Source organism: Procambarus clarkii, chromosome 18 (assembly GCF_040958095.1).
Source record: "Procambarus clarkii isolate CNS0578487 chromosome 18, FALCON_Pclarkii_2.0, whole genome shotgun sequence".
NCBI classification, from domain to species: Eukaryota; Metazoa; Arthropoda; class Malacostraca; order Decapoda; family Cambaridae; genus Procambarus; species Procambarus clarkii.
Window position 1 is genome coordinate 23,488,443 of NC_091167.1, and position 12,245 is coordinate 23,500,687.

Genomic DNA, 12,245 nt, shown 5'->3' on the forward strand with positions numbered 1-12,245 from the left:
TGGGTACCATTCCTCCCCCCCCCCCCCCGTCCCATCCCACATACTTATAATGGCCCCATCCCAGTGTTATATAGTCGCAATGGCTTTGCGCTTTCTCCTGATAGTTCCCTTCCCTGCCGGCTCCCATGCTATTTTTGCTCTATCACACTGCAAGTAGCACGGCCTATGGTGACCCCGTAGTTGACTTACCTGGCACAGGAGCGGGGCTGTTTCTGTCCCGTAAAGTTATCTACAGTATGCCTAAACATGTTCGAATGTTAAACCCGAACACCTAACCATGAAGGTCGAGCCTAAGCCGGTTTACAGCAGTGAGTTACACAATCGTGACATAATTGCCGGCTTCAACAACCACGGCTTGCTACAGCTTTTCTCCTCGTTAAATGCGTCACATATATACGTCCGGACGGGCGGTGTGTGGAGGGCAGAGCTCGTGAACCAAGGGTGTACGGTGAGGGTCCACTGTGAGAGGTGTGGGTTGAGGGGGTGCACACTGTGAGAGGTGAGGGGTGCACACTGTGAGAGGTGAGGGGTGAGGGGGTGCACACTGTGAGAGGTGAGGGGTGAGGGGGTGCACACTGTGAGAGGTGAGGGGTGCACACTGTGAGAGGTGTGGGGTGAGGGGGTGCACACTGTGAGATGTGTGGGTTGAGGGGGTGCACACTGTGAGAGGTGAGGGGTGCACACTGTGAGAGGTGAGGGGTGCACACTGCGGCCAGGTGAGGCAGGAGTGACCCCTCACCATGCTGGGGCAGTATTGACCAGTGTGTCCGCCTCTCTCTGTCGTCAGGTATTTGGACTGTTATGTGAGGCATTATGAAGCTGTCTGTTTACTAGTTGTGGCTGCAGGGTCAAGCTGTTAGCTCATGGGCTCCGCCTTTCTAACCATCAGTTATCTAATTTACTGACTCTCAACCTATTTTCATATATACTACATATATTACTCTCAAACACAAACACACAGACACAAAAGGCGTGTAACACCGTACCTCACAAGAGACTACACTAAACTTGAGAGGCAAGCTGGCGTAGGTGGGAAAGCCCTAATATGGGTAAGGAATTACCTAACAGACAGGAGCCAGAGAGTGCATGGTTTGAAATTTGGCACACTGTTCCAAAAATATGCGTGTGTGTTTTTATATACCGGCTATTTAGGTGCACACCTGTGACAGGTAAAAACATGTTTTTTTTAAACAGAGCCATCTGTTGCATGTCATAGCAACAAACGCTATTCTAAATATGTTACAATTCCATTTCAATGTTTCCAATTGAAAAGGAATTGGAAACCATTCCATTTCATTGTTTGCAATTGCATTGATTAATTTAATTTTCATAAATTTCGATTATTTTCATTTTGATTTAAATACTTTGTGTGACATTGCATTGGAATTGAGCTGTGTTGTTTACCATACCGTTTATTTTGTAAGTATATGTATAGATGCCACACCGGTGACAGGTAAAATCATTCTATTTTTTAAGAAACAGCGCCATCTGTTGCATGTAATAGCAACACATGCTGTCTATTTAAATAAAAAGGTAAATGTTTGTTTGTGTATAATCGCTAATCTCCGAAAGTTCTTCACCGATTGGTTTGAAATTTTCACACAATGTTCCATTCACATCCGAGCAGGTTTTTATATACATACTACATGGATGTCACGTTGTTACGGCCCTACTGGGACGCAACCGGGTTCTTCTCTGATGGTAGTAGAGTATTGGGAATCCGGCCCCAAGTTAGTAGAGGCTTTCAAGGGGTGTGTTCCGTAATGCAAGTCAAAGCTATCAAGGAAGGTACATTGAAGACAAGTATTCTAATTTATATATATATATATATATATATATATATATATATATATATATATATATATATATATATATATATATTTTCCCACCACCGTAATTTAAAGTCATAAAAGGGAATCCTCTACTAACTTGGGGCCAGATTCCCAAACTCTACTACCATCAGAGAAGAACCCGGTTGCGTCCCGGTAGGGCCGTAACATATAGTTCCAGGGAAGTGTAGATGACAGTTAATATTCCTTATGATTATTGTTACTTCGAGACCCGTCTCCTCCTTTCCCCGTATCACTGCCCAACCACTTTGGAGTTGACGCTATAGAGAGACGGTCTCGCTTCATGCAGGTCGGCGTTCAATCCCCGACCATCCAAATGGTTGGGCACCATTCCTTTCCCCCGTCCCATCCCAATTCCTTATCCTGACCCCTTCCCTGTGCTATATAGTCGTAATGGATTGGCGCTTTCCCCTGATGATCCCCTCCCTCCCTCCCTACATCCATTCCTATACCATTATCTTCCACCATCTTAGACCCAAACAGACCTCTCCAGCCAGCGGTAGTTGGCTGCAGGGAGAAATGAGTGAGTTGCGTGTTGAGTGCAGGCGTGTTGCGTGTTGAGTGCAGGCGTGTTGCGTGTTGAGTGCAGGCGTGTTGATTGCAGGCGTGTTGCATGTTGAGTGCGGCCGTGTTGCGTGTTGAGTGCAGGCGTGTTGCGTGTTGAGTGCGGGCGTGTTGCGTGTTGAGTGCGGGCGTGTTGCGTGTTGAGTGCGGGCGTGTTGCGTGCCGCTCCAGCGACTTTGTGACTAATTGTTTAATAGGAAGATCACCTCCCGGTCCGCTGCTCCTGTCATTGTCTTAGACAATGACAGGACAACACAAGAGATAACACAGAGCTCTTTTTGTTCTTAACGTTACGTTTGGCTTGACGCATGTTTAATGTAATATAGTGCTGTCTCCTCCTCTCTGTCTGTATCTTCCTATCTCTCTCTCTCTCTCTCTCTCTCTCTCTCTCTCTCTCTCTCTCTCTCTCTCTCTCTCTCTCTCTCTCTCTCTCTCTCTCTCTCTCTCTCTCTCTCTCTCTCTCTCTCTCTCTCTCTCTCTCTCAGCCAGATCATAATTATATAACATTGTAATAGGATAAGTTGCGCAGATTACAGCCATTTATATAATAGGTTGACCAAGACACTGTTATTCTCAACGATAAGAAAGGAACAAATTTGAAGATGCAAAAGGACAGAAAAATGTATTCTGGAGACTCTAAATTTAATCTAAATAGGCTTTTAAAATGTCTGAGAATTGTGCAGATGGTGTTTATTGTTGACAAGTGTGTGGGTGTAAGCCTAGGTAACGTGGGGGGGGGGCGAACGTGGGTGAGGATAGAAAACGAGGGGGGAGCTGATGTGAGGGTGGGGGGGAGTGAGGGGGGAGAGAAGTAGGAGTAAGGAGAACAAACCAGTAGAGGGTGTAGGAGCAGGGAGACTCCTGTGATGTTAATTACTCTAAATTATATAATTGCTGCCACCACTCTACCATGCAACTAAATTCGCAAAAACTATTAGGCAAAGTGACAGGGAAAATTGGTTAATAATTTACTTTAAAGTTTGGCGGCCTTGTTATCCCTACTCTAGCTCACCTGAGAGATCACTAACACTCATCACCTTATAAATTCTCTGTCATGGGAAATTAAGTGAAAAGGAATGAGCAAAACTCAAGATTGTTATTCTACACTTAGATTTTTAATACACCAAGATTAATTCCATGTTTAGCCATTGAACATTAGTTCTGCACTTCTGAACACTTTGCCCATTTACTATTTAACTGTGAATTAATCAAAATGGGGGGGAACCACCCACTCCAGACACGCCCTCAACCACACCTGGCCTCCTGCCCCACACTACACTGGCACTTGTCACAAAACAAAGACACGCTGGTTAAGACAGTATACACCTGTGGAACTCTTACCTCCTAACTCACATGGATGCACCCTCAATGGGTGACTGGCTGTCACCCGCCAGGGTGAAGACTGCGGGTGAGGCTGGCTGATAAACATGCACTAACACACACACACACACACACAACTAAGGTTGTGTAAGGTATGGAATGTAAGGTAGCGAAGTAATTGAGTAAAAGAACATGGAGAAACTACAGGAATAACAGAACACCAGAGAGCAGGGAGAGATACCAGAGAGCAAGAAATGAGTACCTCAGAGTGAGGAGAGAATCAGAGAGACAGTATGAAAATGACATGTTCCATCCGGGCCAATAGCCTTTGTCACATCAAACTCTAGCAAAAGCTTCCTTACATCCCCACTCGTAATCCCAAACTCCTCTAGCAATGCCTGGTTAGCTATTCCTTCTCTTATCTCTGGAACTTCTCCTTGCTCCTTGCTCTAATGTTAAGACCTCCTGGAATTTGTTATTTAGTTCTTCACACACTTCCTTGTCGTTTGAAGTGAATTTGTCTGCCCCTATTCTCAGTTTCATTACCTGTTCCTTTACTGTTGTTTTTCTCCTGATGTGGCCTTGCTTGCTTGGTCTTTGCCTTGCTTGCGATGTCATTTTCGTATTGTCTTTCTGGTTCTCTTCTCATCCTGACATATTCATTCCTGGCATTCTGGTATCTTTCAAAACATTATATACCACATATGTCAGACCAATCCTGGAGTATGCGACTACAGCATGGAGTCCATATCTAGTCAAGCATAAGACTAAACTGGAAAAGGCTCAAAGGTTTGCCACCAGACTAGTACCCGAGCTGAGAGGTATGAGCTACGAGGAGAGACTACGGGAATTGAACCTCACTTCGTTGGAAGACAGAAGAGTTAGGGGGGACATGATCACCACATTCAAGATTCTCAAGGGAATCGACAGGGTTGATAAAGACAGGCTATTTAACACAAGGGGCACACGCACTAGGGGACACAGGTGGAAACTGAGTGCCCAAATGAGCCACAGAGATATTAGAAAGAACTTTTTTAGTGTCAGAGTGGTTGACAAATGGAATGCATTAGGAAGTAATGTGGTGGAGGCTGACTCCATACACAGTTTCAAGTGTAGATATGATAGAGCCCAGTAAGCTCAGGAACCTGTACACCTGTTGATTGACGGTTGAGAGGCGGGACCAAAGAGCCAGAGCTGAACCCCCGCAAGCACAACTAGGTGAGTACACACACACACACACACACCCACACACTCTAGCGATTACTAATCGTGAAGTACTGTGGGCGATCAATAGAGATGTCAGAGGAGCAGTGACTGCTCTACCTGTGACGACTCCTGGAGGACTGTGAGAAGGACTAGGTCTCTCGCCCTTCATCAGAGACCCGGGCCCTGCCGGGTCATGGTCCGCGCCTCCTCCTCCAAGACCCCGTGGACCGGTGGTCTGAGCCTCTTAGATCATCATCAGTGATTTCAAGTTTTGCAAACAGATCGTAAGTACTCAGACACGGAGGGAGAGGCCCGGCTGGATGGTGACCCACACTGCTCCTGGTTGTGGCCGCCGCCCCCATCCCCCCCCACCCCCAGTACCCCTGAGGGAAGTATCTCCCCAGGATCGCCCTAGTAATTGAAATGGACGCTCTGGGGACCTCTTCGCTTAAGGGTTTAATAACAGAGGAGCGTGAGGAGGGCCCAGTGGCGTGAGGAGGGCCCCTTGGCGTGAGGAGGGCCCCGTGGCGTGAGGAGGGCCCCCTTGGCGTGAGGAGGGCCCCCTTGGCGTGAGGAGGGCCCCTTGGCGTGAAGTGGCCCCCGGGACCCTCATTGATGACTATAAGGTCAGGGTTATTGACCCACATAATAACTTAGGTATTGTACCCGGGCCTGGCCGCCTTGGGGTCACTATAGCCAGCACCAGCGGCTGCCCTCTCTGGGGCACCTGGTGTGGGGGTACTGATGATGTATGAGGGTGATAATGAAGTATGAGGGAGATAATGAAGTTTAAGAGTAATGATGAAGTATGAGGGAGATAATAAAGTATGAGGGAGATAATGAAGTATCAGAGTATCACTACACCTTGAGGGCCTCCAGCTGGTCCTGTACACCACACCTTGAGGGCCTCCAGCTGGTCCAGTACACCACACCTTGAGGGCCTCCAGCTGGTCCAGTACAGCACACCTTGAGGGCCTCCAGCTGGTCCAGTACACTACACCTTGAGGGCCTCCAGCTGGTCCAGTACACCACACCTTGAGGGCCTCCAGCTGGTCCAAGTGCCTATAATGTCAACAACAAATATATACAATGAACATAATCTGTACAATGTCAGATACTTTTACAAACTCGATCATCCCAGTCTCTGATGGATGATCGTCCAGCCCCACAACTGCCTCGATCTGCCCTGGTTAGAGTCCTGGACAGGGCGAGACTTGGGGCTAGTTTCCTAACACCTGACATCTCTGTTCACCCAGCAGTAGTGTGGAGTCGCGTCCCGGGGAAGGCCAGTCGTTGACCTCAAGGGGGCCCTCGATAAAGGCTTCGGTGGTGCACCTAATTGGTCCCAATAGTGTTATGATTAAATAACTGTTAACTAGTCATTCGTAAATATATAACAAAATGAGGCCAGATTACTCCTCCCAGCCCCGCACGTCTCCGCCACCGCGGGTGGTCCTCCCAACAACTAGCCAAAACCCAATAACAATCGACACAGATTCCTGGCTGAGTAATACCATGGCACAAGACAAGGAATATCTTTGATAACTTGATTCTCTCTCGTTTTACGGATATTAAAGAAAACGTGGACGGTATTGGGGGTTTATGGGGGGTCTTGGCTAGAGGGACCGGCCACATACCTCACTCCACCTTCACTAACTCACAACCTTAGCCAGGTTCGGACGAGTCGAATTCCGTGACAGGAGCCACGGGCGAGCGGCACAGGTTCGGCAGTGTCCAGGAGGGAGGGCCAGGTGTGAGGTGTGCCAGGCAGTGCCGCGCTTGTCACCTCCCAATCCACCGTCCGGTGTCACTCTCTTCGTTACTTCCTCATTCTTGTGGGTTTTGGGTTGATGATGAGAACTGTTTGCTGCCGCTGCTCTCAATAGGCAAGTGTTACTTGTTTTAATATATTGTGAGTAATATATATTTTGTATATAATATATAAAATCAATAACAAACAATGGTAACTGCAGGAGTGAGGTCGGTGTCTCGAGGAGTCAGTATTAATGACTCCACATTTCAATACACAGTTTATTTAATCTTCATCTTAATGACAAATCCAATTAAACCCCTTAATTACCTGATTATACTGTATATAACTGTATATAGCAACTACAGCTGTTAATATTTGTAAATATAGGAGAGCTAAATATGACAGGTTAAATTAACTTTAAAACCCTGTGATAATACACACAAGGTATCAAATAGTTATAAATGTGTGTGTGTATATATATATATATATATATATATATATATATATATATATATATATATATATATATATATATATATATATATATATATATATATATATATATATATATATGTTGTTGAATATGACCGAAAAGGTGAGATTAATAATTCTATCACGAATTTTCTCAATATTTCTTATGTTTCTCTTCACTGTCTATGGTAATTGAAAAATCAATTCTCCAAAATTCATTTTGAATTCTAGTCAGACGCCTGAACGCGTTTTGTAATAACTTATTACATTTTCAAGGACTTTAGTTTACACACACAACTGTAACCTGTAAACACAAAATACATCAATACTTATACTCGCTTTGGGTGAAGTGATATGGTACAAAGTTTTGGGTGAGGTGATTGACATTTGCACATGATAGAACACGAACCATTGGGTATAAAAACATAAGAATGGAAATAACTGCAGAAGGCCTATTGACCCATACTTCCTCTTGCTGCTTTTATATTGGTTCGGAGTCTTGAAGTGGGTAGAATATAGTTGTGCATTAATTGGCTGTTGATTGCTGGTGTTGACTTTTTGATGTGTAGTGCCTCGCTGATGTCGAGCCTCCTGGTATCGCTGTATCTATCGATGATTTCTGTGTTGTTTTTAAGATTTCTCTGGTGATGGTCTGGTTGTGAGAAGAGATTATATGTTCCTTAATGAAGCCCTGTTGCTTATGCATCGTTAATCGCCTGGAAAGAGATGTTGTTGTCTTGCCTATATACTGAGTTCTTTGGGGCTTACAGACCCAAGTGGGCATTTGAAGGCATAGACGACGTTGGTCTCCTTCAAGGCGTTCTGTTTGGTGTCTGGGAAGTTTCTCATGAGTTGGCTGGCCGTTTGTTTTGGTTTTATAGTAAATTTTCAATTGTATCTTCTGATTTTTATCTGTAGGGATAACGTTCCTATCAACAATATCTTTCAGGACTCTTTCCACCGTTTTATGAGCTGTGGAAACGAAGTTCTTGTAAAACAGTCTAATAGGGGGTATAGGTGTTGTGTTAGTTGTCTCTTCAGAGGTTGCATGGCGTTTCACCTTCCTTCTTATGATGTCTTCCACGAAACCATTGGAGAAGTCGTTGTTGACTAGGACCTGCCTTACCCAACAAAGTTCTTCAACGACTTGCTTCCATCCTGAACTGTGGCTGAGAGCACGTGGTCCAGTACACCACACCTTGAGGGCCTCCAGCTGGTCCAGTACACCACACCTTGAGGGCCTCCAGCTGGTCCAGTACACCACACCTTGAGGGCCTCCAGCTGGTCCAGTACACCACACCTTGAGGGCCTCCAGCTGGTCCAGTACACCACACCTTGAGGGCCTCCAGCTGGTCCAGTACACCACACCTTGAGGGCCTCCAGCTGGTCCTTTTTTTTTAAGAAAATTGAAAAATTAACTGTAAAAATTCATCTTACAATTCTGTTATGACTTGACGGTAAGAGACGCGCTTCGACCAGACCAGACTCTTGTCAACATTACCACAGGCGGAGGTCCAATGGTGACAACGATTGATTGATAGAGATGAAGCCACCCCAGAGTGGCACGGGCATGAATAACCCGTAAGTGGAGGTAGTTTGGAGTCAGTACCAGTACCTATGAAATAATGGTACCAGTACCAGTACCTTTGATCTTTAGTTATAATTGATTGATGAAGATTAAGCCACCCCAGAGGTGGCAGGGGCTTGAATAACCCGTAAATTTTTTTAGTCATAAGATTTGTGGTGCATGATATACAGGCGAAGATGAGGTGAAGGTGATGATCCTCACTAATATGAACTAATAGGTCCATGGCACCTATGATGAAGGTGCCATGGACCTTCACGGTCCATGGACCATGGTGAAGGTGATGATCCTCACTAATATGAACTAATAGGTCCATGGCACCTATGATGAAGGTGCCATGGACCTTCACGGTCCATGGACCATGGTGAAGGTGATGATCCTCACTAATATGAACTAATAGGTCCATGGCACCTTAACTGATCTGTAATATTAGATACATATATCTACTCTCCCATCACATATGGGAGAGTACATATATGCACCTTTACACTTGTCCTGACAAACTGTGAACCCGTGTACAGTAATGTGATGCCACCACCATAATCAACCCCAACCTAACCCAACCCAACCAAACCCAACCTAACCCAATCCAACCCAACCTAACCTAACCTAACGCAACCTAACCCAACCCAACCAAACCCAAAAAGACCTAACCCAACCCAATCCAGCCTAACCCAACGCAACCCAACCTAACCTGACCCAACCAAACGAACCCTAACCTAACCCAACCCGACGTAACCCAACCTAACCCAACCCAACCCGACCAAGAGATAGAATGTTGTATTATATATATATGGTGTGTAGGAGTGGTGGTGTGTGAGTGTGAGGTCAGAGTGTGGAGGTGGGAGCAGGTCCTGGACTGCTGCACCAGGCCGTCCTCCTCACGCTCCCCTGCGTCATGAAACTCTCGCACTAAAGTGTCCTGATCCTAACCGACCAGAGGACCCATAACAGAAAACGGGACAGTACGTCACTTTCGGCATCAACTTCCATTTTCTAGTACGACAATTATTGGCCATAGAGTATACGTCAAAATGCGACGTGTTATTAGGAGGCCGGGGTGAGTTACGAGTTAACAACACTACCACCAGCTCCGGTCATTAGAATTATTTAGTAAAGACCTTTGAGTGGCGGGCAGGAGGCAGGACTGAGAGCGTCACACAGTCTGTAACACAGTCTGGTCTGACCACCTCACCTGTGATGGGTAGACATGGTAGGTTGACGGGTGTGGCACTGAGGGAGGCTTGGCACCGAGGGAGGCTTGGCACTGGGGGAGGTGTGGCACTGGGGAGGAGGCTTGGCACTGGGGGAGGTGTGGCACTGGGGGAGGTGTGGCACTGGAGGGAGGCATGGCACTGGGGGGAAGGCTTACCTGGTTGATGGGGTTCTGGGAGTTCTTCTACTCCCCAAGCCCGGCCGGAGGCCAGGCTTGACTTGTGAGAGTTTGGTCCACCAGGCTGTTGCTTGAAGCGGCCCGCAGGCCCACATACCCACCACAGCCCGGTTGGTCCGGCACTCCTTGAAGAAAACAATCTAGTTTCCTCTTGAAGATGTCCACGGTTGTTCCGGCAATATTTCTGATGCTCGCTGGTAGGACGTTGAACAACCGCGGACCTCTGATGTTCATACAGTGTTCTCTGATTGTGCCTATGGCACCTGTGCTCTTCACTGGTTCAATTCTGCATTTTCTTCCATATCGTTCACTCCAGTAGGTTGTTATTGTACTGTGCAGATTTGGGACCTGTCCCTCCAGTATTTTCCATGTGTATATTATTTGGTATCTCTCTCGTCTCCTTTCTAGTGAGTATATTTGGAGAGCTTTGAGACGATCCCAATAATTTAGGTGCTTTATCGCGTCTATGCGTGCCGTATATGTTCTCTGTATTCCCTCTATTTCAGCAATCTCTCCTGCTCTGAAGGGGGAAGTGAGTACTGAGCAGTACTCAAGACAGGACAACACAAGTGATTTGAAGAGTACAACCATTGTGATGGGATCTCTGGACTTGAAGGCACTTGGCCCTGGGGAAGGCTTGGCACTGACGGGGAGGTGTGGCACTGGAGGTGTGGCACTAGGGGAGGTGTGGCACTGTGGGTGGGGGGGGGGGTTAGCGACACACAGTGAGAGACCGAGGTGAGACAAGAGCGGGGGGGGGGGGCGGGGGGGCGTATGGCAGGGGGGGGGCGGGGGGGCGTATGGCAGGGGGGGGGCGAGGAATGACCCGGAATGAGATAGTATAGGAGTGGGATATGAGCCCTGGGGGGGGAAGATGTGGGGAGGGGGGGCCGTAGGGGTAGCAGGGGAGGGGAAGGGGCAGAAGGAATGCGGCCCTATACGCCGGCCATTGATCAAAGGTGTTTCCCCTCACATATTGAATGCCTGCACGTGGCGCGGGCGTGCGGGCGCCTGAACCCCGCCGCGCGCGCGCAGCCTCAAGCGACACAATGACTGGCTGGCAAGTTGACACCTCTCAACCGTCCCAACGGTTGAGAGGTTTTCAAATAAATAGGAACTTCATTTCAGAGGTATAAGTTGTACCCCACAACACACACGTGAACAAACCCCACCAACACACACGAGGTTGGGGGTGGAGAACAGTGTGAGGGAGGGGGTGGAGAACAGTGTGAGGGAGGGGGTGGAGAACAGTGTGAGGGAGGTGGGTGGAGAACAGTGTGAGGGAGGGGGTGGAGAACAGTGTGAGGGAGGGGGTGGAGAACAGTGTGAGGGAGGGGGTGGAGAACAGTATGAGGGAGGTGGGTGGAGAACAGTGTGAGGGAGGTGGGTGGAGAACAGTGTGAGGGAGGTGGGTGGAGAACAGTGTGAGGGAGGGGGTGGAGAACAGTGTGAGGGAGGTGGGTGGAGAACAGTGTGAGGGAGGGGGTGGAGAACAGTGTGAGGGAGGGGGTGGAGAACAGTATGAGGGAGGTGGGTGGAGAACAGTGTGAGGGAGGTGGGTGGAGAACAGTGTGAGGGAGGGGGTGGAGAACAGTGTGAGGGAGGTGGGTGGAGAACAGTGTGAGGGAGGTGGGTGGAGAACAGTGTGAGGGAGGGGGTGGAGAACAGTGTGAGGGAGGGGGTGGAGAACAGTATGAGGGAGGTGGGTGGAGAACAGTGTGAGGGAGGTGGGTGGAGAACAGTGTGAGGGAGGTGGGTGGAGAACAGTGTGAGGGAGGGGGTGGAGAACAGTGTGAGGGAGGGGGTGGAGAACAGTGTGAGGGAGGGGGTGGAGAACAGTGTGAGGGAGGGGGTGGAGAACAGTGTGAGGGAGGGGGTGGAGAACAGTGTGAGGGAGGGGGTGGAGAACAGTGTGAGGGAGGGGGTGGAGAACAGTGTGAGGGAGGGGGTGGAGAACAGTGTGAGGGAGGTGGGTGGAGAACAGTGTGAGGGACGGGGTGGAGAACAGTGTGAGGGAGGTGGGTGGAGAACAGTGTGAGGGAGGTGGGTGGAGAACAGTGTGAGGGACGGGGTGGAGAACAGTGTGAGGGAGGTGGGTGGAGA